The sequence below is a fragment of the Gorilla gorilla genome, chromosome 13, assembly GCF_029281585.2.
Source record: "Gorilla gorilla gorilla isolate KB3781 chromosome 13, NHGRI_mGorGor1-v2.1_pri, whole genome shotgun sequence".
NCBI lineage: Eukaryota > Metazoa > Chordata > Mammalia > Primates > Hominidae > Gorilla > Gorilla gorilla.
This window is the reverse complement of record NC_073237.2, coordinates 68769201-68795401: the sequence shown is the minus strand read 5'-3', so window position 1 is coordinate 68795401 and position 26201 is coordinate 68769201. Positions and strand designations below refer to the sequence as shown.

At 42.0% G+C, this 26201-nt stretch overlaps 1 long non-coding RNA gene across 2 annotated transcripts; it reads left to right on the top strand.

Moving 5' to 3' along the window:
• Nucleotides 1-343: 343 nt before the first annotated feature.
• On the top strand, nucleotides 344-25276 carry LOC129524628 (uncharacterized). Of its 2 annotated transcripts, XR_008668494.2 has the most exons (4): nucleotides 344-401; nucleotides 13710-13845; nucleotides 22105-22322; nucleotides 23557-25276. It is a non-coding gene; the product is annotated as an uncharacterized lncRNA (long non-coding RNA). The 2 variants fall into 2 exon arrangements; XR_010130239.1 differs by lacking the exon at nucleotides 344-401 and having other exon boundaries at nucleotides 13635-13845.
• Nucleotides 25277-26201: the final 925 nt, after the last annotated feature.

Genomic DNA, 26201 nt, shown 5'->3' with positions numbered 1-26201 from the left:
AGGAATCCTCACTTATTCCGCAGATCTCAGTTTCTTCTTCCCTTCCCCAGGAAAGCCTTTCCCAACCTTCCCTCTTATAGTAAGGGTAGGTAAGAGTGGGGTAGGGCCTGAGTTTGCCCAGAAAGTCCTGATTTATGCCTGTTGTTCCAGGACAATTAACACACCCTCTTACATGCTCAAAAATGTCCTGTTTGCAACAATAAATTATATAATGCCCTCGCCTGTTAGATACTGTCACACACTTTCTCATATACCTCCCCTTTGTGACTCATCACAGGTGCCACTTTACATTTTTTTGGTGACTCTTGGATTCATGTCCATCTTCCTCACTGGACTGAAACAGTTTGACACACAGGAGGCATCCAACGAATATGTGTTGAATGAATGAACAACCTTTTGAGGTGAGCATTAATTAGTGTTCCCATTTTATAGAAGAGGAAACCGAGTCGAAAGAATTTTAAGTATATTTGCCAAAATCACACAGTTAGGAAATGGTATGGCTGGAATTTGAACCTAGCTCCGGTGTTTTTCAAGATCATAACCATGAAGCTTGGAGAGAGCTCTTTCACTGCCTGATTCAGTGACTAAGATTCTACAATAGCCCGGGATTGAGCTTTGCTCAGTCCTTTTTAGAACTGAACTCAGCTTGAAAGCTACACAATTATTTCCTTTCCATTGAAATTGCAATCTGCTTCAAGGAAATGAAGCTTATGGCTGTCAGAGTATAAAGGGCAAGTGTGTGGGAGAAGCCAGAGATCAAACGGTCAAATACACTTGTTATAGAATTTTTCATGAGCTGAAAATGCTATCATTTGAATCCAAGCTTCTCCTCATTGGATTTTTAAAAACTGAGAACAAAGGGTGAGGGAAAAGGCAGCTGTCAGTGAATAATCAGGAGGCAGATGGAATGATGCAGGCCTGGGGACAAGGAGGAGAGGCAGCCAAGGGCTGGGACAGAGATCACAAGATAAGTCAGCATAGCAGAAGCTAAGAAGCTGCTTCTCCCTCAGCCCAAACACAGGGGCAACATTGGATACCCTGCAGTTCATCAGTGGGTCCCTCAATTTGCACCAGCTTCCCTTCCTCTTTCAATATAGTAATAGTAAGTTGTAATGCCCTGAGGTCACTTTGTCTCTGATTCTCAGTTTCCTCATCTGCAAAATGAAGAAGTTCCATCTAAACGACCTTTAAAGTTGTTTTTGGCTGTAAAATTTTATGGTTTTATAACCCACAGCCAATGCTGTTAGAATTGACTCAAGAAAGACAAGAACACACCTGGGTATTAGTAGTCATTCTCTTCTCAAAATCAGAAAAAGGATGGCCCATTTATGCTATTCCTCAACCCATAACCTTACAAACTGCACCTGATTGTTAAAAACGTGCCTCAGGTCAAGTCCGACATGCTTTGAAGTCTAAATTGAACCTTGAAGCTCAGAGCCAAACGAACCCAAACCAGAGTGAATGCCACAGTGTACTAAATCTCAAACTGAGATGAAACTTAAGCTATCATTACAAAAATATACATTTAATAGAAAAAATTGGTGGTGATATTTTTAATTTTTCAATAATTTCATTTGTTGGCAAGATGAATTATGTATAATTTTAGACAATTAAATCGGAACAAACCCAGATTGTATTAATAGTTCACATTTGTGAAACACAATGTATTTAATAGACATTTTCTAATTGGATCAAAACGTTTCATGAGGCTTTGTTTGTTTGTTTCCCCACACTGACCCTCTAGCAAGTTTAGAGGTTGATGTCAACAGTAGAAGTAAGTAGCTAGGAGGTAAGACCAGCTAGGAGAATTTATTCAAATGCAGCTCTGATGTTTCTGTGCCTTGATGCATGCCGTTTACTTGTCCAGAAAGCTCATTCCCCAAACTCCACCTAAAGAAGTCTTGTTTTTCTGGCCTGGCATGGTGGCTCATGCCTGTAATCCCAGCACTTTGGGAAGCCAAGGCAGGTGGATCACTTGAGGTTGGGACTTCAAGACCAGCCTGACCAACATGGAGAAACCCTGTCTCTACTAAAAATACAAAATTAACTGGGTGGCGCATGCCTGTAATCCCAGCTACTCGGGAGGCTGAGGCAGGAGAATCACTTGAACCCAGGAGGCAGAGGTCGTGGTGAGCCGAGATCACGCCATTGCACTCCAGCCTGGGCAACAAGAGCAAAACCCTGTCTCAAAAAAAAAAAAAATCTTGTTTTTCTATCCTGTCACTTACCTGGGAAGCAGTTTTCTGGGGCCTCCACATTCTATGACCTTCCTGCTATTGAAACATAGGGTCTATTTTTCTTCCCTTTAAAGTTGGCCTCTACAACTCCTTGATGAATAGAATATGGTAGAAAGAATGCCGTGCCAATTTGCAGACAGACTTTAAGAAACTGGCAGCATTTACTTTCTGCCTTGGAACCCAGCCACCATACTGTAAGGGAGCCAAACAGCCACATGTAGAGGCTGGGAGTAGGTGGTCAAGCTGACAGCCACAGCTGAGGTCTCTGTCTACAGCCAGCATCCACTGCCTGACATGAAAGCACAGGAGTGAGCAAGCATTCAGATGATTATAGCCCCCAGCCTTTGAGTTACTCCCAGGTTTTGAGCTGTCCTAGCTGATGCTCCATGGTATAGAGAGGAGCTGTTCTACACAGCCCTATCCAAATTGCAACTTCATGAGCAAATTAAATGATTTTTTTGTTATCTTCATCCCCAAAGTTTGGGGCAGTTTGTTATACAGCAGTAAGTAAGCAAAGTGACAGGAGTGAAGCCGTCTTTAAATTCTCACACCATCCTACAACCACCATTACCATCAGCATGTTAGTCATTAGGGTAGTTCATGATTATTCTCACTCTCTCCTCTTTCTGGGTACAAGACAAAAATGCACTCTCTCTGGGCACAATGGCTCACGCCTGTAATCCCAGCACTTTGGAAGGCCGAGGAGGATGGGTCACTTGAGGCCAGGAGTTTGAGACCAGCCTGGCCAACATGGTGACACCCCATTTCTACTAAAAATATGAAAAACCTTAGCCAGGCATGGGGGTGCATGCCTGTAATTCCAGCTATTTGTGAGGCTGAGGCAGGAGAATCACTTAAACCTGGGAAGCAAAGGTTGCAGTGAGCCGAGATGGCGCCACTGCACTCCAGCCTGGGCAAGACAGTGAGGCTCTGTCTCAAAAAAAAAAAAAAAAAAAAAAATTAAAAATGTATTCTCCACCTACTCCCTCTGAATTCAGGCATGGTCATATGATGGATTACGGCCAATAAAATGCAATTGGAAAGAATATATGTCAATTCTGGGCAGAAGCTTTTTAAAATTCAGGGTACAATCCAACAAATTTCCTTCCCCCTCTCATAGTGGTGGTAGAAGCCCACATAAAAATGCATCTTTCATCAATAGACTTCTTGAAGGGACTAGGAAAAACATGGCTATCTTGCCAACCCATGCTGGACATACAGCTTGAGGAAGAAAATAATTATTTGTTGGGTTAAACAGCTGAGAATTTAAAAAGTTATCTGTTGGCCGGGCACAGTGGCTCATGCCTGTAATCCCAGCACTTTGGGAGACCGAGGTGGGTGGATCATCTGAGATCAGGAGTTCAAGACCAGCCCGGCCAACATGGTAAAACCTCGTCTCTATTAAAAATACAAAATTAGCTGGGCGTGGTGGCGCATGCCTGTAATCCCAGCTACTCAGGAGGCTGAGGCAGGAGAATCACTTGAACCCAGGAGGCGGAGGTTGCAGTGAGTCGAGATTGAGCCATTGCACTCCAGCCTGGGCAACAAGAGTGAAACTCCATGTCAAAAAAAAAAAAAAAAAGTTATCTGTTACATAACCAGATTTCTCAATGGCAGCACTACTGATATTTTGGGCCAGATAATTTATTGTGGGAGGGCGTCCTGGGCATTGTAAAATATTCAGCAGCATCCCTGACCTCTATCCACTAGATGCCAGTAGTACCACCACCCCACAGTTGACACACTCCAGACTTTGCCGAATGTCCCTTGTTGATGGGAGAGAGGCAATAGACTACACCAATTGATGCAACCACCACCACCAGGAAGAATGAGTCACTTCCTCTTTACATTTTGAAAGCCTTAATAGATACTCCTGTGTAGCAATCATATCATTCACCACATTGAATTACACTTAGTTACTTGGACTCTGGTCACCCTCAAGAAGATTGTGAGAGTAGGTAGAAAAGTAGGGCAGGTGCAAAGATCTGCCTAGAGTTTTGAGTTTTCTCATGTTATACCAAGTGACATGGCAGGAACTCACAGTCTCTCCCCGCAAGATGACCAGATGATCCTCTTTGGGGTCACTGCAAATGGTTGGGCAGTGCACAGACTGCACAACAGTACCCAACTACAGAGATAAGTGGCAACTGAGCTCCATCTCACACCTCTCATTAAGCAACCTTCGCACGTAGGGTGTGAGTTTTTCCTTATTCATCTGTCTGAATAGAAGCCTTTTTGAAAACTTTGCACCAAGGCTAGCAGCTTCTCTGACCTAGATTGTGGGGGAATCTGAGCTACATACAGATCCACATAGGACAGAACTAGAAAATCAAAGCTCTCCTACTACATGCTGACACAGAAATCCATCTTGTCCTAAATCTTGTGGAAGAGACAGAAAGCTAGTTCAAGCCACTGAACAAGAGTGGGTAAAAGAAATGCAAGCTACAACTCTTTCATTTGTGTCGGGCAAACTTCAGCAGTATCCCCTAAAATTGGTTCTTTATCTGAATCAAACTGGCATCTCCATCAAATGACATAAAATCCCCAAGCCCTACTGTGTGGGCCTGTAGAACTCTCTAATCTATGTAAATTAAGCACTAATTAGAACCATTTTATTATAGTTTCCATATAAAATGCCAGCTAAACTGTATATATTAGTGCATGTTGAAATCAGCCCTTGTGTAAATTGTTTCCAAAAGCAGACATCCAGGGAGATTCGATGCAGCTGCTGTTTGTGAAATCTCCCCCAGGTTCTTCTCAAGCAGCTCTTCTTGCTGTTTTAAAATAGCTACCAAAGTCAAACAGTCCAGGGTGGCAACACGGTCGGAGGAAGTCTGACATCAATACTGGCAAACCTCAGGGTGCATGACGAATCCTCCTGCTTCTCCATCTACGCCCCATCCACTCCACACTCACCTCTCCATTCCTACACAACACACATCATGATTCTTGATGGCTGAATGGCAATGGCTCCTCGTCAACTCACCACCAGGTCCTATCTGCACACCATCACTGTATGACCCAATAACTTCTCCACTGACAACTTCTCCCAGGAGAAGTCTCCGTACATTATACTCGCTTCACCTTTCTCTTATTTTGGTCAACTCCAATCCAGAGAAACTCTTTATTTTGCAAACTTATGTATGCTCTTGATCCTCATGACCTCTCTTTGTAGGAAAATCCAGTTAATGTCTGTCATTGGCTTTTCCTTCCCTTTTCTTCTTGTATTGTCTTATTCTTTCCTCTTTCCTTCCTCTCTTCATTGTGGTTGTCAATTAAGACATGGCACCCAGGCCAGGCGTGGTGGCTCCCGCCTGTAATCCCGGCACTTTGGGAGGCTGAGGCGGGCGGATCACGAGGTCAGGAGATCGAGACCATCCTGGCTAACACGCTGAAACCCCGTCTCTACTAAAAGTACAAAAAATTAGCAGGGCATGCTGGCAGGCACCTGTGGTCCCAGCTACTCAGGAGGCTGCGGCAGGAGAATGGCGTGAACCCAGGAGGTGGAGCTTGCAGTGAGCCGAGATCGCGCCACTGCACTCCAGCCTGGGCGACAGAGCAAGACTCCATCTCAAAAAAAAAAAAAAAAGACATGGCACCCATGATGAGTGACAGGAGTAAGAGAAGCCCTAATGACACCCCTTTATCAAGAAAAATGGCCAGGCATGGTGGCTTACACCTGTAATCCCAGCACTTTGGGAGGTCGAGGTGTGCAGATCACTTGAGGTCAGGAGTTTAAGACCAGCCTGGCCAACATGGCAAAACCTCATCTCTACTAAAAATTCAAAAATTAGCCAGGCGTGGTGGTGCACGCCTGTAATCCCAGCTACTCAGGAGGCTGACGTAGGAGAATCACTTGAACCCAGGCGGCGGAGGATGCAGTGAGCCAAGATTGTGTCACTGCACTCCAGCCTGGGAAACGAAGCGAGACCCTGTCTCAAAAAAAAAAAAAAAGAAAAGAAAAGAAAAGAAAAAGGAGAACTACATTTTTACATTGTAATGCATTCGAGAAGGATCATGGTGTTAAATTACCCAGAAGTTCCCTTAAAAAAATTCTACTCGCCTCACCTCTAAATAAACCTGTCTTTCTCTAGGAGCAATGTTAATGATAATCTATTGTTTATTACTTATGGTTGGTAGTGACATTCCCATTTCTCACTTCAATTTGATGACATTATGCTGGGTGCGGTGGCTCATGCCTTTAATCTCAACACCTTGGGAGGCCAAGGTGGGCAGATCGCTTGAGCTCAGGAGTTCGAGACCAGCCTGAGCAACATGGCAAAACCCTGTTTCCACAAAAAATAAAATAAATTATCTGGGTATGGTGGCATGCAGCTGTAGTCCCAGCTACTTGGGAGGTTGATGTGGAAGGATGGTTTGAGCCCTGAAGGTGGAGGTTGCAGTGAGCTGTGATCTCATCACTGCACTACAGCCTGGGTAACAGAGCCAGACCCTGTCTCAAAAAAAAAAAAAAAAAAAAAGTAGTGACATTATGCTTTCTTCATGCAGCCTCCTTAGCTTAGAATGATCTTCTCTCCATTGTTTGCCTTTGAAATACCTCTTTATCTTTTAAAGGCCTGTAGAATGAATTATTCCTTCCCCTGTACCCCTGCATCAAGTTGCTTTTGTTGCAACTGAATACCTATTTTAGTTTGTTTTGTATTTCTTTCTCCTTCTATAGTCTGTAAGGCACTAGAAAGACTGAGTACTGTTAACATTATTAAACCCCCTGCCAGGAACATCTTTGTCTGGCACGTGGTAAACCCACAAGAAATATATATCAAAATGAAATAGACTAGGAACCTGAAGACCACTCACAAAGTTATTTCTGATACAAATGCATTGTTTTTCAAACAATTGACTTATTCATTTATTTATACACTACTTTTTTCCATAATAATTTCAGACAGCCTACAGATACTGTTATTTTTTATAATGGCATATTTTGTAAACTAAAGCCAAGACTGAAGATCAATACCAAGGAGAAAGGAAGAGTCCAGATATATGGGCCATAATGCCTTACATAGCCATAAAACTTGGGCTACAAGTTTGGCTCTGAGTTTCCTGACAGCCAAAGCACAAAGGAAAATATGTTTAATTACATGGTTCTCACTGTCCAGAAAAAGAAAACATGCCATTGCTTGAGGGAAGCAAAATTTTCCTGGCACTTCATTTTGAAACAAAAGCTCTTGTATAAGATTTCTCATTAGAGTTGTTGAGTCAGCAAACAATTGAGTCTCAGTTGGGATTTTGGTGCACAATTTTTTTGTTTTGGGAACTGCCAGTGAAGAATCATATGGAAAGAGGCAGAGCAAAAGAGATTAATGTAGTGAGGTTATTTTATCTGCTCTTAAATAATAAAGATGGGAACATGTCTAATAAATAGAACCAATGCAAAGCATAACATAACATCCCAGAAGTAGGTGTCAAAATTATTTTCCTGTTTTCATTGCTTTCGTTTGTCTGTTTATTTGGGGTTTTCTTTCGTGGAGGGGAAGGGGTTGTTTATGTTTTTGTTTTTTGAGATGAAGTCTCACTCTGTCACCCAGGCTGGAGTGCAGTGGCACAATCTCAGCTCATTGCAACCTCCGCCTCCCAGGTTCAAGTGATTCTCCTACCTCAGCCTCCTGAGTAGCTGGGATCACAGGCACACACCACCAATCCAGCTAATTTTTTTGTATTTTTAGTAGAGACAGTGTTTCACCATGTTGGCCAGGCTGGTCTCAAACTCCTGACCTCAAGTGATCCACCTACCTCAGCTTCCCAAACTGCTGGGATTACAGGCATGAACCACTGCGCCCAGCCCTGTCTGTTTATTTGTAATGACAATGAAAACATTTATGCTTCTGCTTTGTGGAAATTTTGAATGGAAATTTAGATCATTGACTCAATATTTCTGAGGTTTAGTGTGCGTTTAACAAGTGGGATATTGAAAAAGGTATTGAACAGCTTACAGTTAATCATTAAGCTAGAAATAAAACAGAAATAAATGAAAATGATCTTTTCTCAAAAAGTCTTACATGAAGCACTGAAGCTTTTCAAAATCAAGGGTGTTATTAAGTTTTGATTTACCCCATTCATTGAGCTAGAAATGTAGAAATCCAGAAATTCAGGATTCTATGCAGCAAGTTAGCATACAGGTAGAGAAGGCGGGGGCAATAAGAAAGGGGAGAAGAGGAATTTTAAAAGGCTAGTCAATCTATTTGAAAGCTTCCAAGGGGGCTATGTGAATCTCACTTTGGGAAGTAGATCTGCCCCTGGATACTAACTAAATCCTCAGTTAATATGCAGGCTGCCTATCCAAGCCAAGATCAACTGTGCTTTAAATTTCAGTTTACACATTGTGGTGGGCTGGGGGGAAGGTGGAGCTAAGTAAATTATCGTACAGACAGGACATTAAAGCATAGCACAATTTTCTAAATATGTTTTTCTTGCTGTTCGCCAACATTTACAAATCTTTGCATGTTTATCGTTAAGATGCTATCGGCTGAGAGTGGCTCACGCCTGTAATCCCAGCACTTTGGGAGACCGAGGCGGGTGGATCACCTGAGGTCGGGAATTAGAGACCAGCCTGACCAACATGGAGAAACCCCGTCTCCACTAAAAATACAAAATTAGCCAGGCATGGTGGCGCATGCCTGTAATCCCAGCTACTCGGGAGGCTGAAGCAGAAGAATCTCTTGAACCCAGGAGGCGGAGGTTGCGGTGAGCCGAGATAGCACCATTGCACTCCATCCTGAGCAACAAGAGCGAAACTCCGTCTCAAAAAAAGAAAAAAAGATGCTATCATTTCCTGTAAAGTTATTCAACATGAAAACTGATAGCACTGTTTTACTGATTCTGTTTTCTGCTAGTCATCTCAAAAATATTCTCATCAACCTAACACACAAAAAAAATTCAGACTATTTTCAGCACTGTGGAGCATGAGAATGTAAAATGTGAAGTGTTCACCCCTAAAGTAGTTTACTAATAAAAATAACCAGACTTTTGAGTCACTCCCCATTATTAAGTTTTATTTATAGATTTCTGAGCTGTTACTCAGGAAAAACAGTGGAGATGAGAAGGCAATAAACTGCTAAGCAAAATATACCAAGAACATATTTGATATTTGAGGAGAATTTGAAATTGAGCTGTGCTGATACTTCTTGCAAGGTCACTGTGTAGCGAAACTGTAATTCTTCTTTTAGTAATAAAACTGGCCCAAGAGTCCTCAGGGCTAGGAGTGCTAATCCAGTGAGAATACATTGAGAAAGAAGAATGAAAGACAGAAATGGAGTCAATGCATCTCAATATACTAACTGCAATTACAGTTAGGATATAATCCCATGAGCAACTCATTAAAAATAAAAACGTGATCATCACAGATGGCCAGAGATACAACCTGATATTTATTCATGAAATATCCTTGTGAAAAGTGGCATCAATAAAACAACCTGGGAAGGTAAACATAACTAGAGAAAAATAAATAAACAACCCTAAATTAAGTTTTCCTTGTCAACCTTCTATTTCCCCTTATGCTAGTTAAGGGTGATGCATTATCCATCCAAGAAAGCTTTAAGTACTTGAACTCCAAAATGCTAATCTTTCACCAATCATTATGCATTATTTATGGGGCTAAAGTATTGGAATAAATTCATTTTTTATGTATTCCAAATAGCATAAAAATTCTTTTGAAGTTAGGATCAAACTGTTTTACAGAGTTATCGAACTTTTGCAGTGAAAGCTGGACTTTCTGCAAATATAGAGAGAGGCAGAGGAGAGTGAGCAAAAGTTGTTTGCCACCCTGAAACCTCTGACTGAGGATGGGGCATCATGCTAGCATCTCAGGTTTGACTTGGACATCATTTAACCCTGAATGAGATTCTAGTTTTGAAGAGGTGTTGTGTTATCAGTAGATTCATGTTCAAAAATCTGCCCACCCTGCTTCACTTTGAAGAGACACAATTTAATGTTAAATGGAATTTTCCAAGGCCACTAGATATTTTTGTGTAAGGAGGAGTTGTTTGTTTGCTTGTTTGTTTTTCGTCTGGGAATTCAAGCTTGGAGTAGAATGCCAGTAAGTTTTTCTCAGTTGTGGTATATATCAATTAATGAAGTAAATGTGACCAAACTTAACTCTGTGTATGTGCTTGTATGTGTGGTGTGTGCACTGGCACGCACACACACACACACACTGCTTCACTGTCAGATTTAGAGAAGAGGTTTGGAGGTCAGTGTCTTCAATATCTTAAAATGTGCATAGGAAGAAATTAAGAGACTGAGGCAAAACAGTGCAAAACCCAAAGCCAGGTTAGATCCCTGTACTCAGTCAGATACCATGAGCAATGTGAGGAAATGAGAAGGGTGTGTGTAATAAAACTGCTGGTTGAGGAAGATATGAGTAAGGCTGCACAGTGAGCTGATAGTGAGGTTTCTGGGAAAGAAATAAGGCAATACTTTGGAGTAAAGAAACAAGGAAAGAGATAAGACTACATAGTAGGAAAAGATATAGTTCCCTATGCTTCTTAAACTTTGAGGAACATTTAGAGGCCTTGATAAAATGCATATTCCTGGACCCTACCCCCGAAGAAACTGATTCAGTAGGTCTGAGATGGCACTCAAGTATTTGTGTTTCTACCAAGATCCCAGGTGACACTAATTCTGCTAGCCCACGGACCACACTCTTTTAAGTAGCAAAGCTATAGATGCTGACAGATCTGAGTCAGAACCCCTGCTCAGCCATTTCTTAATTGTGCACCTTTGGGAAGACGACCAAGGCTCTCTGAATCTTGTTTTCCTCATTCTTTTCTTTTTAAATTATTTTATTTTTTAATTTTTATCTATTTATTTATTTATAGACCGGGTTAAGAGACTGGCTAATTTTTGTATTGTTGGTAGAGACAGGGTTATGCCATGTTGCCCAGGCTGGTCTTGAACTCCTGGGCTCAAGTGATCTACCCACCTTGGCCTCCCAAAGTGCTGGGATTACAAACATGAGCCACTGCGCCCAGCTATTGTTTTCCTCATTCTTAAAATAAAAATAGAGACTGCATAAGACTGTTGTGAAGATTGAATAAAATAACATATTTAAAGCACCTGGGACGTAGTAGCAACTTCACATACACTTCCATTTTTATCCCTTCTGAGTACAGAAATAGGGAAAATAGAATCATGACCCAGGAGGGGCTCCAGGAAAAAGGAGAAGGGATTGTGTGTCTAGAAGCTAAAGCGGTGGTTCTCAACCCTGGACTGGCATCAGAATCAACCGGAGAGCCATTTAGAAGTGGAGATTTCCTTGAGTCAAAGGACTGAGTGGAGTCTACAAGGCTTGCCTGGAGCCTGGGTGATTCTGGCGCCAGGCCCGAAGTTGAGCCCCAGGGACATATAGAAGTGCGAGTCAGATTTCCAAGGCAGAGTCCTGGAGAGCAGAGACCAAACAGGTGAAGCCAGGAACTGAGAAGACAAAGTTTTAAACTCATGAGCAGTAACAGAGTTAGGAGAAACCAGAGTAAGAAGCTTGCAGATAAGAAAGGGGAGTGTATTAAGGATCAGTGTGAGTAAATACTTAGGTTACAATGACTTGCACTTTTAAAAAGTTAAACGAGCAGGTTATAAGTAATGTGATTACAACTCCTCACTGTATAGAAAGATTCAGCTCTGCAATCAAATGGATGCTACTGATTTTTCAAAGTAGACAAGATAGCATAAAGAAGTAAAAAGAAACTGGGAGAATTCCAGAAGCCCTAGATCCTCAAAAAGCAATTCCCAATTTGAGCTACTCTCCCCAATCCAACCACAATAGTAGAAACTGGAAATTCATCCACCAACCAACATCGAAAGGAACTACAACTGGGGGAGTTTACGATTCTGAGATGCCCCATTCATTCTATTCTTCTTTCCCCAGACCCTCAGGCACCACTACAGTGTGTTTCTCAGAATGCCAGACATAGAGAAAGGCTGCGGGTGACACGGTTTCCTTGATAAATATGAAAAATGACATGTATTATAACTCTTTGTTGACTATGCCCTAGGCACATTAGCATATTTAATAGTTTTAAAAAGCTCCTCTATTAGAAGTCCTTGTTTCAGTAAATGCTTTTGTAACCTCGCTCCTGTCACTAGCTCGTCAGAGCACACACACTCCATAGAAAACACAGTCCTACGGCAAAGTCTGTAGTTGCCGCTCCCTCTGCCTGCCCCATTGCCAAGATCTGGAACTAAAAGCTGCACTGTCTAAATGCAGAGTTGTTCGGACTCCAAAACACTTCCTGTTGAAAGGAAAACTTCTCTTGGCTTTCAGATTCATTGCTTGCAAAGGAGGGATAAGAGCATCACTTGTTTGTCAGTTGGCTTTCATCATTGGTGCAGTTAGTTAATAAGCAGACAGTATGTTAATAACATGGACATACCTGCTTGAGACTCTCTGCCCCCATAGGGAGATCAGAAAATACACACATACACACACACACACACATGCATGTGCGCGTGCACAAAGGAGAGTGGAAACAAGTTATTAAAGAGAAGATAATGTGCTCAAAGTCCTTGAGGAGGAAAATAAAATTACAACCAACAGGCCGGGTGCAGTGGCTGTTGCCTGTAATCCCAGGACCCTTAGGTGGATCACTTGAGGTCAGGAGTTCAAGTCCAGCCTGACCAACATGGTGAAACCCTGTCTCTACTAAAAATACAAAAATCAGCCAGGCATGGTGAGGCATACCTGAAATCCCAGCTACTCAGGAGGCTGAGGCAGGAGAATCACTTGAACCTGGGAGGCGGAGGTTGCAGAGAGCCGAGATCGCACCACTGCACTCCAGCCTGGGCGACAGAGTAAGATCCCATCTGAAAATAAATAAATATAAATAAAGAATAAACTAATTAATTTCTAAAAATTACAACAGGCAGAGCCCAAAACACAGTATGCTGGCTGCGTGAAGACCCATAACTCAGTTGGCATGTTTTTCAGCAAGCTATTACTCCCCTCCCTTGAAACTCCAGCTTGTAAATATATTTATAGCTGCTCCACACAATATGCCGGATACTAAAAAAAAAAAACACTGAGTCATTGTTCCTGGTGAACCAGTTTTGCAAGAGTTAATCTAATCCCTGGCATGAAGCTCAATATGCTTTGCCAAAAGCTTCAGCAAGGAAGAATCCCGCTTTTGGCCTAAAGGTTAGCTGATCTCAATCAGGCTGCTACAGAAACTCAGTATTTATTGACGGGGCACACTGTTTTTGATCTGTCTAGAAATGGAGGCATTATGAAGTGCACTTGCCAGTACCTGTGTTAATTGATGAGTCTCTCTTTTACACAATCATAGTGAGTGCCCTGAGAGTTTTTGGCTTCTTGTTCCTTTGCTCCACCCGTCCCTGTGTGCTGAGGCACAAGAGTCCACTGGAGTGGGAGTTTCCAAATCAGATGTGTCAGCTTTTCCTAACAACTCGCAGAGTGATTAAAGAATTTTAAAGCAAGTAATCTCACTGTGACTCCTCTAGGTTATGAGCAGCCCAAGAGGAGGAACAATGGTAGCTCCAGAAGTTCTAACAGGAAGAGGAAATGGTCAGAGATTTTATTAAGAAAAGAATTTTGGAGGAGTAATCAGGGGATTTGACTTGAAACAATAGCTGCAGAGTAAGTACATTATTTATCCTTAAATTGTATGCTGTAGCTTCATTAAAAAAAAAATAGCAAACATTTCCGAGAATAATTTCTGTAAGATTGAAAAAAATCCCAGTTGGCCATATTGCAGAATAACACCAAGGCTGGTGAGTAAAGCACGTTCCAGGAGGTAGAAATTGGGAGTCCAGGGCGCCGGGCGCGGTGGCTCACGACTGTATTCCCAGCACTTTGGGAAACCAAGGCGGGTGGATCATGAGGTCAGGAGATCCAGACCATCCTGGCCAACATGGTGAAACCCTGTCTCTACTAAAAATACAAACAAATTAGCTGGGTGTGGTGGCACATGCCTGCAATCCCAGATACTCGAGAGGCTGAGCAGGAGAATGGCTTGAAGTTGGGAGGGAGACAGAGATTGCAGTGAGCCGAGATCGTGCCACTGCACTCCAGCCTGGCAACAGAGCAAGACTCCGTCTAAAAAAAAAAAAAAGAAATTGGGAGTCCAGGGAGGGGCTAGTCAAAACCCATCAAGCCATCCCTTGGCATTGGGCAGGAAATATAACTGATTCATCTTGACATCCCAGCCCTGTGTACAGTCGTTGACACAAGAAGGAGCTCCGTAAATGTTTATTGAATCAAAGAGGTGCTGAGCACCTAAAGGAGAGGAGGAAGGGAAGGTTCGAGAAGATAGAGAAGAGAAAAGAGGGTCAGAAAGGAGAAAGGGGAGGGAAGAGAGAGGAGGAGAGAGACAAGAAGGAAGGGAGAAAGAGGAGGGGTTAGAAAAGAGAAAAGACCATGACACAGTTGGCCCACAAGCTGAGAGTATCCAAGCTATTTATGGTGCTCTAAGAGGTCAAGTATATTTTTACCCTCTTGGCCAACTAATACAGTTGTTAAATGTCACCATGATCACAGCTCTTGCTCTATAAAACTGGATATATGTTTTCTCACATTAGAGCTGTTTTCTAGAGTTGATTTCCTACAGCTTAGTTTGACATCTTAATGAAGATTCCGCCACGAGTATGCCATCTCCTCAAATGGTGCCATCTTTTCAGGCACAGAGGAAACCTGCCTTACTTCTGCAGACATTACCATCAAAAACATTGTCATTGTCCTGGGTCCCATTCCCCAATGAGTTATTTCTGTACTTCTGAAAACTTGTTTAGCTGATGGGAAAACACATGTGAGCCTAGTTTTTGTGTGTGTGTGTGTGAGCCCAGTTTCAGTTGGCCCTCTTTCCTGACTCATAGGGACCAATCAGAAACTCGTGTTCTGCAGCTCTGTCATTTCCACTCCAGAGAAGAAAAATGTCACAAGCCCTGGATTGTGAAGTAACAAAGTGAGCAATACAAAATGAGCCAGAGAAAGACCAGATCAAGGACCCAGGGCCACCCCAAAAGCTGCTGTGACCCCATGTCCTTCTCATATGAGGCTTCTTTGTTTCAGTTAGTGGCGCCTTCTGGGCAAGAATGGACCAATGAAAGGCAAACCATCTGTGTGTGTACTTCTCTCAGATGCCCACAAAACTCCCCACAGTTGTTACCTTCTGGGAAGCTCCAAATGTTGTCATTGTTCCTGATTTTCCTGTTCGAGAGATTTGCAAATTTAACGACATGGCATTTAATCTTTAAACCTTATCAGGCCAGGCACAGTGGCTCACACCTGTAATCCCAGCACTTTGGGAGGCCGAGGCGGGCAGATCACCTGAGGTCAGGAGTTCAAGACCAGCCTGGCCAATATGGTGAAACCCCGTCAGTACTAAAAATACAAAAATTAGCCGGGCTTGGTGGTGGGTGCCTGTAGTCCTACCTACTCAGGAGGCTGAGGCAGGAGAATCACTTGAACCCGGGAGGCAGAGGTTGCAGTGAGCCGAGATCACGCATTGCACTCCAGCCTGGGCAACAGAGCAAGACTCTATCAAAAAACAAACAAACAAAAAAACCTAATCTGCTGTTGTGGAATATCAATACAAATGGGATAATACAAGTACACCCTTTGTACAAGCATCTTATTATTTGTCTCTATATAAGTAGAAAGATGGAGGTGAAAGAGTGGTCAAGGAGGGGCTGGGAGGGAAAGCATGACAAAAAGGACTGGGGCCTCACGACAGTTGGCCACCAGCTCTGTTCACCACACCAAACTCAAGGCACTAAAATCATTCCATAAGAACATGGGGCACTGTACTAGCTCTGGTCCTGACTTTCTAGGAGCCTAAGCTTTATGGTGGAGACAGATGAGTGAACAGTTACAATGAGGGAGCAATTTCAACAATGGGGGTGAAGATGGGGAGATCAGCAGCGTATGTGGGGACTAGTAGGAATGTGTGGTCAGAGAATACTTCTCAGAGGAGCTGACTTCTAGAAATTCACTTTGCATGCATCTTACTTCTTATGACCCCCACTGCAGAGCAAGGATGCATGTAAAAAGTGACAAGGAAGTAACCATTATCGACCTTAAGTTAACCTGGCATTCTGTATCAGCCCAGCTTCCTATGGTTAGCAGGTGGCCTTTTACAATCGCCCTCTGACATTTTCCAGTTGATCCCAAAAGCTAATTCCATATTACCAGGGGAAAGAGTGATGTTAAATGCCTTTTATAAAAAAGGAAGCATTTATTGAAACTGAATCATCAACTTTAATCTGGGTTGCTTTCTGAAATGGGAGCAGTCTCTGCTGCAATATTCAGATACTGGCCTTGCGTTCCTGATAGCACCATATCTGTTTCTGAGCCAAGGGATCAGTCAGGATGGCAACCCATGCTGGAGCAGCCAAGAGCTTGGGCGCCCAATTAAATGGAGGTCACTCATCACTCTTCCCTATTTGTGTTCTTTAACCATCTGTACTGGAGGAGACCCTGTTCACAATTCTTTCTGTTCTCTTTTACTAGCCCCAATCATACCATTTCAAAAATGCTTTGTTTCCAAAGAATATCCATATGGAGCACGGAGCATGGCCACTCTCTAATCAGAATAGTAAAAAGTAAATTAAAAGGAACAAGATCATGGCTTTTGCAGGAACATGGATGGAGCTGGAGGCTATTATCATCAGCAAACTAACGCAGGAACAGAAAATCAAATACTGCGTGTTCTCACATATAAGTGGGAGCTAAATTATGAGAACTTATGAACACAAAGAAGAAAACAACAGACTCTGGGGTCTACTTGAGGGTGGAAAGTAGGAGGAGGGAGAGGAGCAGAAAAGATAACTATTGAGTACTGAGCTTAATCCCTGGGTGATGAATCATCTGTACAACAAACCCTCTTGACATGAGTTTACCTATGTAACCAATTTTCACATGTACCCCCGAACCTAAAATAAAAGTTTAAAAAAAAAGAAAAAAGACAGTAAAAGGGAGAAGTTATCAAAAGAAAACATTTGACATAAATGCCACTAAAATATTGCAGAAACAGAAATCCTAATTAAAGGGAGATGAAATGAGTCTGCTTTTCTCCAAGAATGATTTAGAATCATTATAAACCATATAAATGAGAACAAGACCAGCCACTTTTGGCTAAGCCACCCTGTACAGGAATCTATTGCCTGCCTCCTTAATGGTTTAAAGCAAGGTATGTTCTCTTCCAAAGTTTACGCACAGGACTTAACAATTGCCCCTTTTGTCCTTCATTCCAGGTCATCGTGGTAGGTAGAAATGCTGGCACAGCATGCTAATGTCATCATGTACTGTGAGGTCTTTAGTGGGTGGTGGATTTTGAGGCTGTGCATTCATCCTACCGCCTCTTATCCTAGCACCCCTATTTAGAGGAGAACACACTGTCCATCTGCTTATATAGTTCTTTATTCTGAATTAGCCTTCATTTTCCTCAAATTTATGTTAGAACAGGTATGACACTCAAAATTCTGGGTTTGAGGGATAAACGTGAAAAAGATTTCCATAAAGTGAAGTATCTGAGAGAAAGAAGAGTTTGATGGGTTATGACTAGGCACATATCATGTGGTCAAAGTATATGAATAGAAAATGCATAACAGAAAAAAACCAATGGCTCATGCACATCTGGAAAACAAAATTCAACCTCACTAGTTATCAAGGGAAATGCCTCTTTAAACAATAATGAGATAGCATTTCATAACCAACAATATTGACAATTATTTTATTTTATTTTATTTTTGAGACAGAGTCTCGCTCTGTCCCCCGTGTTGGAGTGCAGTGGTGCCATCTTGGCTCACTGCAGCCTCCACCTCCCAGGTTCAAACGATTCTCCTGCCTCAGCCTCCCAAGTATCTGGTATTACAAGCACCCACCACCATGCCCAGCTAATTTTTCTACTTTTAGTAGAGACAGGGTTTCACCATGTTTGGCCAGGCTGGTCTCAAACTCCTGATTTCTGGTGATCCACCTGCCTCAGCCTCCCAAAGTGCTGGGAGATTACAGTCATGAACCACCATGCCTGGCCAATAATTTTAAATTCAAAAAAGAGTAAGTTTTGACAAGAGTGAAAGGAATCAAGAAAGTGTACAAATTGCTAGTGGCAATGTACACAGGTATTACCCCTTTAGGAAGCCATTTGTCAATGCCTAGCATGGTTGACTATGGGCACCTCCTTTAGTCTCATGTCTATGAATGTCTTTCACATTTATACAAAGAGAGATGTTCAAGGATACTGCCCATAGTACCGTTAACAATATCTAAAAAATAAAGTGAGTTTGGAGGCCGAGGCGGGCAAATTGCTCAAAGCCAGCAGTTCAAGACCAGCCTGGCCAACATGACAAAATACCGTCTCTACTAAAATACAAAAATTAACCAGATGTGGTGGTACACCCTATAGTCCTAGCTACTCAGGAGGCCAAGGCAGGAGAATTGCTTGCACCTGGAAGGCAGGGGATGCAGTGAGCCGAGATCACGCCACTGCACTCCAGCCTGGGTGACAGAGTGAGATCCTGGTTTAAAAAAAAAAATCAAAAAATAAAGTGAGATAAAGAGACAAATTGTGTATCATAAAATAAATTAAAAAGTAAATAATTGGCCGGGCACAGTGGCTCATACCTGTAATCCCAGCACTTTGGGAGGCCCAGGCGGGCAGATCACCTGAGGTTGGGAGTTCTAGACCAGCTTGACCAACATGGAGAAAGCCCATCTCTACTAAAAATACAAAATTAGCCGAGTGTGGTAGTGCATGCCTGTAATCCCAGCTACTCGAGAGACTGAGGCAGGAGGATCTCTTGAATCCAGGAGACAGAGGTTGCGGTGAGCCGAGATTACGCCATTGCACTCCAGCCTAGGCAACAAGAGGGAAACTCCATCAAAAAAAAAAAGTAAGCAATCTACACTAAGCAACATGATAAATCTCAATATATTGTTGCTTCTAAAGAAAGCAAATTGCAAAAGGATGTGTACAGTATGATACTATGAATATAAACATTCAATAGAAATAATAGAATAATAAAAATATTACTATATACTGTATTGCTTATGGATTACTTATGTAGACCAGCCTGGCCAACATGGTGAAACCCCATCTTTACTAAAAATACAAAAAATTAGCTGGGCATGGCGGTGTATGCCTGTAATCACAGCTACTTGGGAGGCTGAGGCAGGAGAATCGCTTGAACCCAGGAGGTGGAGGTGCAGTGAGCCAAGATTGCACCATTGCACTCCAGCCTGGGTGACAGAGCGAGACTCCACCTCAAAAAAAAAAAAAAAAAAAAAAAGCGTGAGGTTGATTCACACCAGCTTCAGGGTACTGCAAACCTCTAGAATACAGAGAGAGAGAGAGAGAGAAAGAGAGAGAGAAGTAATAGTAATCAGGTAGTTTTCTTACTTTTCTTTTCTTTTTTTTTGAGACAGAGTCTTGTTCTTGTCACCCAGTCTGGAGTGCAATGGTGCTATCTCAGCTCACTGCAACCTCCGCCTCCCAGGTTCAAGTGATTTTCCTCCCTCAGCCTCCCAAGTAGCTGGGACTACAGGCACCTGCCACCATGCCCGGCTAATTTTTATATTTTTTATAGAGGCGGGATTTCACCATGCTGGCCAGGCTGGTCTCGAACTCCTGACCTCAAATGATCCGCCTGCCTTGGCCTCCCAATGTGCTGGGATTACAGCCATGAGCCACCGTTCCCAGCCATAATTGGGTAGTTTTCTATATCTGAAAAATTATTTACAAAAATGGAGATTTGGTCGGGTGCGGTGGCTCATGCCTGTAATCCCAGCACTTTGGGAGGCCGAGGCAGGTGGATCATTTGAGGTCAGGAGTTCGAGACCAGCCTGGCCAACATGGCAAAACCCCATCTCTACTAAAAATACAAAAATTAGCCAAGCATGGTGGTGAGTACCTGTAATCCCAGCTACTCAGGAGGCTGAAGCAGGAGAATTGCTTGAACCCAAGAGGCAGAGGTTGCAGTAAGCCGAGATCGCACCACTGCACTCCAGCCTGGGTGACAGAGCAAGACACTGTCTCAAAAAAAAAAAAAAAGGAAATTTGGCAAAGTGTAGATTTCTCTTAAATCTACATGGTAAGTATATGGTGTTAATGTTATTTTTTCTACTTTTCTGCATATTTTGAAGTATTTCAAATTTAAAATATAAGAAATGAATTTAAAAGCAATAATACTAAGATCCCATAAAATATAATGAGTGGTCAGATAAAAGAATATAGTATATACTTCAAAAGATTTGTAATTCTGTAGACCAAACTGTTCACGATGGTGGTCTCTGGAAAAGGTACTTCAGAGGTTTTTTTTCTGGACTTTCTACAATTTGTTTTGTTTGAATATTTGCCATAATTGTGGATTACCTTGGTAATATCAGAACAACCAGCCAAAATGTTGAAAAGGAGTGAAGGAGATAAAGAAAAATCTAAAGAAATTTGTATATAAGTATTTACCCCCCTCCCCCCCACACACACATACACACTACTCTTTGAGCCCCACCCCCTTTCAAAGAGTGGGACAGAGGGAAAGAAAAAAACTGCAGTTACGTTCTCAGAAGCCAATAACTAACTAAGCCCCAATTTTGCAATTATGCAACACCAGCTGCCATTTCTGAACATTCACAAAGATCTAAAAAAGGGCTCATTATATTCCTCTGAAATCTGCTCCTCATCCTGTATTCTCTGTCAAGATAAATGTTGCCATCAATTCTACCACCTTAATAACTTTGTATCCCCCTCACACACACACCCCACACCCTTATCAATGCTACCACCTGAGTTAAGCTATCTTACAGATCGGTTCTTCTTCACGCCTCAGGACTTAACCCTTGGAATCCTTCTAGCAGACAGCACTCAGGGGGATCAGCCAGAACCACAATTGACCACATAAATCCCTTCCTCAATTCATCATCTCTACAAAATGTCAGTGCTTCTTATTACTGACAAGATAGAATGCCATTTCTTTAGCCTGGCTTCCCAGGCTGGAGCCCTTCAGGAGCTCCTCCTGCCTACCTCACCATGTTGGCCTCTCTCCATGCACACTGTAGCCCCGTCATCTCCCTGCAGCTACCTGTAGTTTCCTGGGCTTCACTCTGTGCTTTGTTGCTTCCTCTGCCTAAAATGCCCTGCCCTATCCACCTGGAGAATAGTTCATTTGACCAACTAGCTCAGTTTGGCACTTCCTTTATGAAAACTTTCCTGATTCTTATCCATATATATGTCCATTTCGTCACAGAGTCCAGCTTTTTTCACTCCATCCTGTTCTTATTTTATGGATTTAATGATTTCCCAATTCTCTTTCAGTATACCAAATAGAAGCTGTTGGTTTTAATTACAGTCAGCTCTCTGTAGCCGGGTTCTACGTTTGTGGATTCCAACCAACCATAGGTTAAAAATATTCTGGAAAAAAAAAAAGTTGCATCTGTACTGAACATGAACAGACTTTTTTTCCTCTCATTATTCCCTAAACAATACAATATAACAAGTATTTACAAAGCATTTACATTGTATTAGGTATTATAAGTAATCTAAAGATGACTTAAAGTATACAGTAGGATGTGCATAGGCTGTATGCAAATACTGTACCATTTTATATCAGAGACTTGGGCATCCAAATTTTGGTATCTGAGGGAGGTCCTGGAATCAGTCCCCAACAGATACCAAGGGATGACTATATTTATTGTTTAGTTCACTTCTATATTTCTCAAATTCCTTCCATTTTCTCCAAGGGACAACTTGTTTTTCTTGGATTATCTTGTTCATGCTGTTGGTTTTCCAAACACATCTAATAATTCCGTGTCTTACTATTCAATTTACCTTTTATTTTCTAAAAAATTTTTGGAATGTCTAATCTGCTGATAATGTCCCCTTCTGTTCCCTTTGCTTTATAGATATGTTTAATTTTGAAGATCTACACTTTTATTTCAGAGAAGTATGGAGGGGCACAATGAGTAAATACAAATGTTTGGTCCACTATCTTGGATCAGAAGGCTAGCCAAGCATCTTGGATTCCACTGAGCTAATTGACATTGTATAATAATGAAAAAAATAAACAAACAAATTTCTCAAGACTCAAAATATCTAAGAATGTAGGTCAAGAACATTTAAGGTAAGCAATCATGATTTCATAACTATAAAGCTTACAGTGTAAGTTTCTTTGAAGAAGAGCCTATGTTCTCTTCACCTTTGTAGCTGCGGTGCCTAGCCTGGTGCCTCACTCACAGCAAGTCCCCATAAAGAGTTGTTGAATAAATGTAACGTTAACAGAAGAGCCTGAAGCAATCTTTCTGCTTTATTGTGTTCTGATTATATCCATAACTAGAATAGAATTCTAATCTCGTTTCCATTTTAATTGAAAAATGGAGAATTTAGACAGAGCCAAAAGTGTAAGAAACATTTTAGAATAGGGTTTCCTACCTTCGTTGCCTCAAGAAATACATGCTCTCTATAGGTCAAGCTTGTGACTGTCTATAGGGCACAAGGGAGTGTGTTGAAGAGGCAAGTTCAGTTTGGGGGGTTGAGAAGTGGTGGAGAAAGAAGCAGTAAATTTGGGGAAAGGATCTGACTACAAAAGCTAAACCATGTTTATCTGGGGATTCCTGAGTGTCTCTCCTTTTCCACCAGAAATCCTAAAAAAAAAAAATAATTGACGGCAGTGCCACACCCTCCTCCTTTTCCACACTTCCAGTTAGTCCCAGGCCTTCAGTCCCAAATTCAGTACTCACAGGCCACAAAGATGGAGATTTGGCCCAAGTTTAAATTTAACCTGTGGAATAAAACACCATCTAGGACTAAGATCTCCCAGAAGATGATAAACAATTTTTAGGGCCTCAGGATAAAATCTAGATTAATGAACAATGATTCAAAGGTAAAATTATTTGTCTGAGACAAAATTAGACTGCATGAGTGCCTTAGCTGTCTTCAGCTGGAAGGCTATTTTGAGGATGGTGCTTAATATGGTTTGGCTCTGTATCACCACCAAAATTTCACCTTGGATTTTAATTCCCATAATCACCATGTCTAGGGTGGAACCAGGTAGAGGCAATTGGATCATGGGGGGTGGTTTCCCCCGTGCTGTTCTTGTGATAGTGAGTGAGTCTCACCAGATCTGATAGTTTTAGAAGCATCTGGCATTTCCCCTGCTTGCACTTATTCTCTCTCCCGCCGCCCCGTGAAGAGGTGCCTCTGCCATAATTGTAAGTTTCCTGAGTTCTCCCCAACCATGCAGAACTGTAATCATTTAAACCTCTTTTCTTTATAAATTACCCAGTCTTGGATATTTCTTCATAGTGGCATGAGAATGGACTAATACAGTGTTATATATCCATTTATTCCCTTCACAGAGGGGGAAGATGGGTGTAAATATCTGAGAACATTCTGGGGAAAGGAGTTACAATGATGAACAAAGAAGACACATTTGAGAAGTGAAGATTACAGACAAGTAAGCAGACAAATACGAGACCGTGATAAACCCTACCATGATCCAATGATCAGGTGCTATGGGAACATAAAGACAGACATATGCTTGGAAGGAAGAGTCGGGAAAATGTTCCCAGGGGAAATGACATCTCTGAAACCTAAAGGATTTGAGAGGAACTCATCATGGCTGAGACATCATCTGTGAGGTGGAGAATTGTGAGGCCTGAGGCAGGAGACATAAGCAGAAAAATTATAAAGGAACATCTGCCCCCACACTAGAGAGCTTGAACTTGACCATGAGGGCAAAGAGAAGAGCAACTAAAGGGGTTGAGATTGGGATGCAACAAGGTCTGATTTGCATTTGAGAAAGATCTCTCTTGCTATAATATGTGGAATGTGTTAAGAGATGAAAACAACTGGGCACCTGGTGCTGGGAACTCAGATAGGAGTCTGTGACCATAACCCAGGAAAGCGGGGAGAAGGCCTTAGACTAAAATAATAGCAGTAGACTAGAGACAAGTGGATAGAATCAATTTGGAGGGCATGTCTGTGGCAGAGTCCACAAGGGTAGGAGGAAGGGCCTAAAGCTGTAGGCTAAATGTGCTTTTTTATCAGAGTCTGAGGACCCCAGAATGTTCAGCTGCTCAGAGCAGGGCTTCCTGTGGGCTCCTTCTGTTTGCAGCCTGTTTCACCTTTCACAACGCAGCATTATTTGGTCTCCCCCTTTCCACAAAGGGCCTGTTCTCTGAATCTCTGTGGTCCATTTTCCATCTCCCTCCAACCCCACCTGAAACAGTGGCCTTTCCTCCTCACCTTCCCACCCACCCCAACCCTGTACACTTCCCAAAGCCCAAGATAGTCCCTATGGAGTGACTTCTTGAGGGCTTCTATTGAAAAGCAGGGATAGCCCTTGACTCTGTAGAGTTGATGGCAGATGGTGGATGATGGAGGGAGAGAGGCAATCCAGGAAACTGGTCCTTTTTAAGATTGTAGTGGTTTAGGATGCTAAAGCCAGAGGATCACTTAAGGCCAGGAGTGAGTTCAAGACCAGCCTGAGTAACATAGCAGTACTCCCATCTCCCATCTCCACAACAAACAAACAAAACATTAGTTGGGCATAATGGCACATGCCTGTAATCCCAGCTACTCAGAAGGGAGGATCACTTGAGCCCAGGAATTAGAGGCTGCAATGAGCTATGGTCATGCCATTGTATTCCAACCTAGGAGGCAAAGTGAGACCCTGTCTCTTCTCTTTTATTTATTTTATAGATGGTCCATCAGTCACTAGTGAAAAAATTTATATACATGCACATGCATACACACAGGCACACTGATACAGTTTGGCTGTGTCCCCACCCAAATCTCATCTTGAATTGTAGCTCCCATAATCCCCATGTGTCTTGAGGGGCAGCTGGTGGGAGGTAATTGAATCATGGGAATAAGTTTTTCCCATGCTGTCCTTGTGATAGTGAATAAGTCTCATGAGATCCGATGGTTTTATAAAGGGCAATTCCCCTGCACACACGCTCTTGCCTGCCACCATGTAAGATGTGCCTTTGCTCCTCCTTCACCTTCCACCATGATTGTGAGGCCTCCACAGCCCTGTGGAACTGTGAGTCCATTAAACCTCTTTTTCTTTATAAATTACTGTCTCGGGCATTTCTTCATAGCAGTAGGAAAATGGACTAAAACACACACAAAGCTCCAACATACACATACACACACACCCTCCAAAGGACAAATATTAATTCTCAAATATATACAGCCTATAAAATGATAAGAAAAAATAAACATTTTCCTAACTGCCTCATAATTTGCAAGTCACCTTTCTTACACATAGAGTCAGTGTTTTATTTCCTCCTTCTTCACTTTCAATTTGTGCTTCTTCATTCCTAGCAGGAATAAGAAAGAGCCTATTGCTGAGTTAAAACACCTCTTCATAATTACTTCCAACGTACCCAATCTCCTATTCAAAACTGTGATATTATTTGTCCTTAAGGCTTGATTAAATTTTTAGTCAATGTTTCTCATCATCCTCTGTTTCTGCCGAGGGTAAGGAAAAATATTTATTATTTTATTGTTTCAAATGCATCAATATGTTGTGTTCCTCTAGTCAAATAATAGAAAGTGTTTAGTAACAGTACAATATTATGCAAAGGGCTCTGATTAAAGTAAGACCTTGGCTCAAAAATGCTCACTAACTGCCCAATACTGAATAAATCACTTCTTTTTCCTAAGTCTTAGTTTCCTCATCAGTACAGGGATGGTTAACATAGGTTGAGTTTCTTTTTCATAATATAATTTATATTGAGTGCAAAATTACATACGTAAGTAGTTAATATGTAGCAGTTGTTTTAAAACTACTGTATTTAATTTTGGCTAAAATCAGAAATCATTTGAGGTAATCATTAATTTTTGCAAATGAAGCTGCTAAAGCACAGAATGAGGTAAGATCTGCCCAGTTCCACAAAGTGGCACAGTCAGGAACAAAGGCCAATTTCCTGATTCTTGCTCAGAGTTCTTTCCATTATACCTTCTAGAGTGAGCTGGAGTGGGTGGAAGGGGGAGA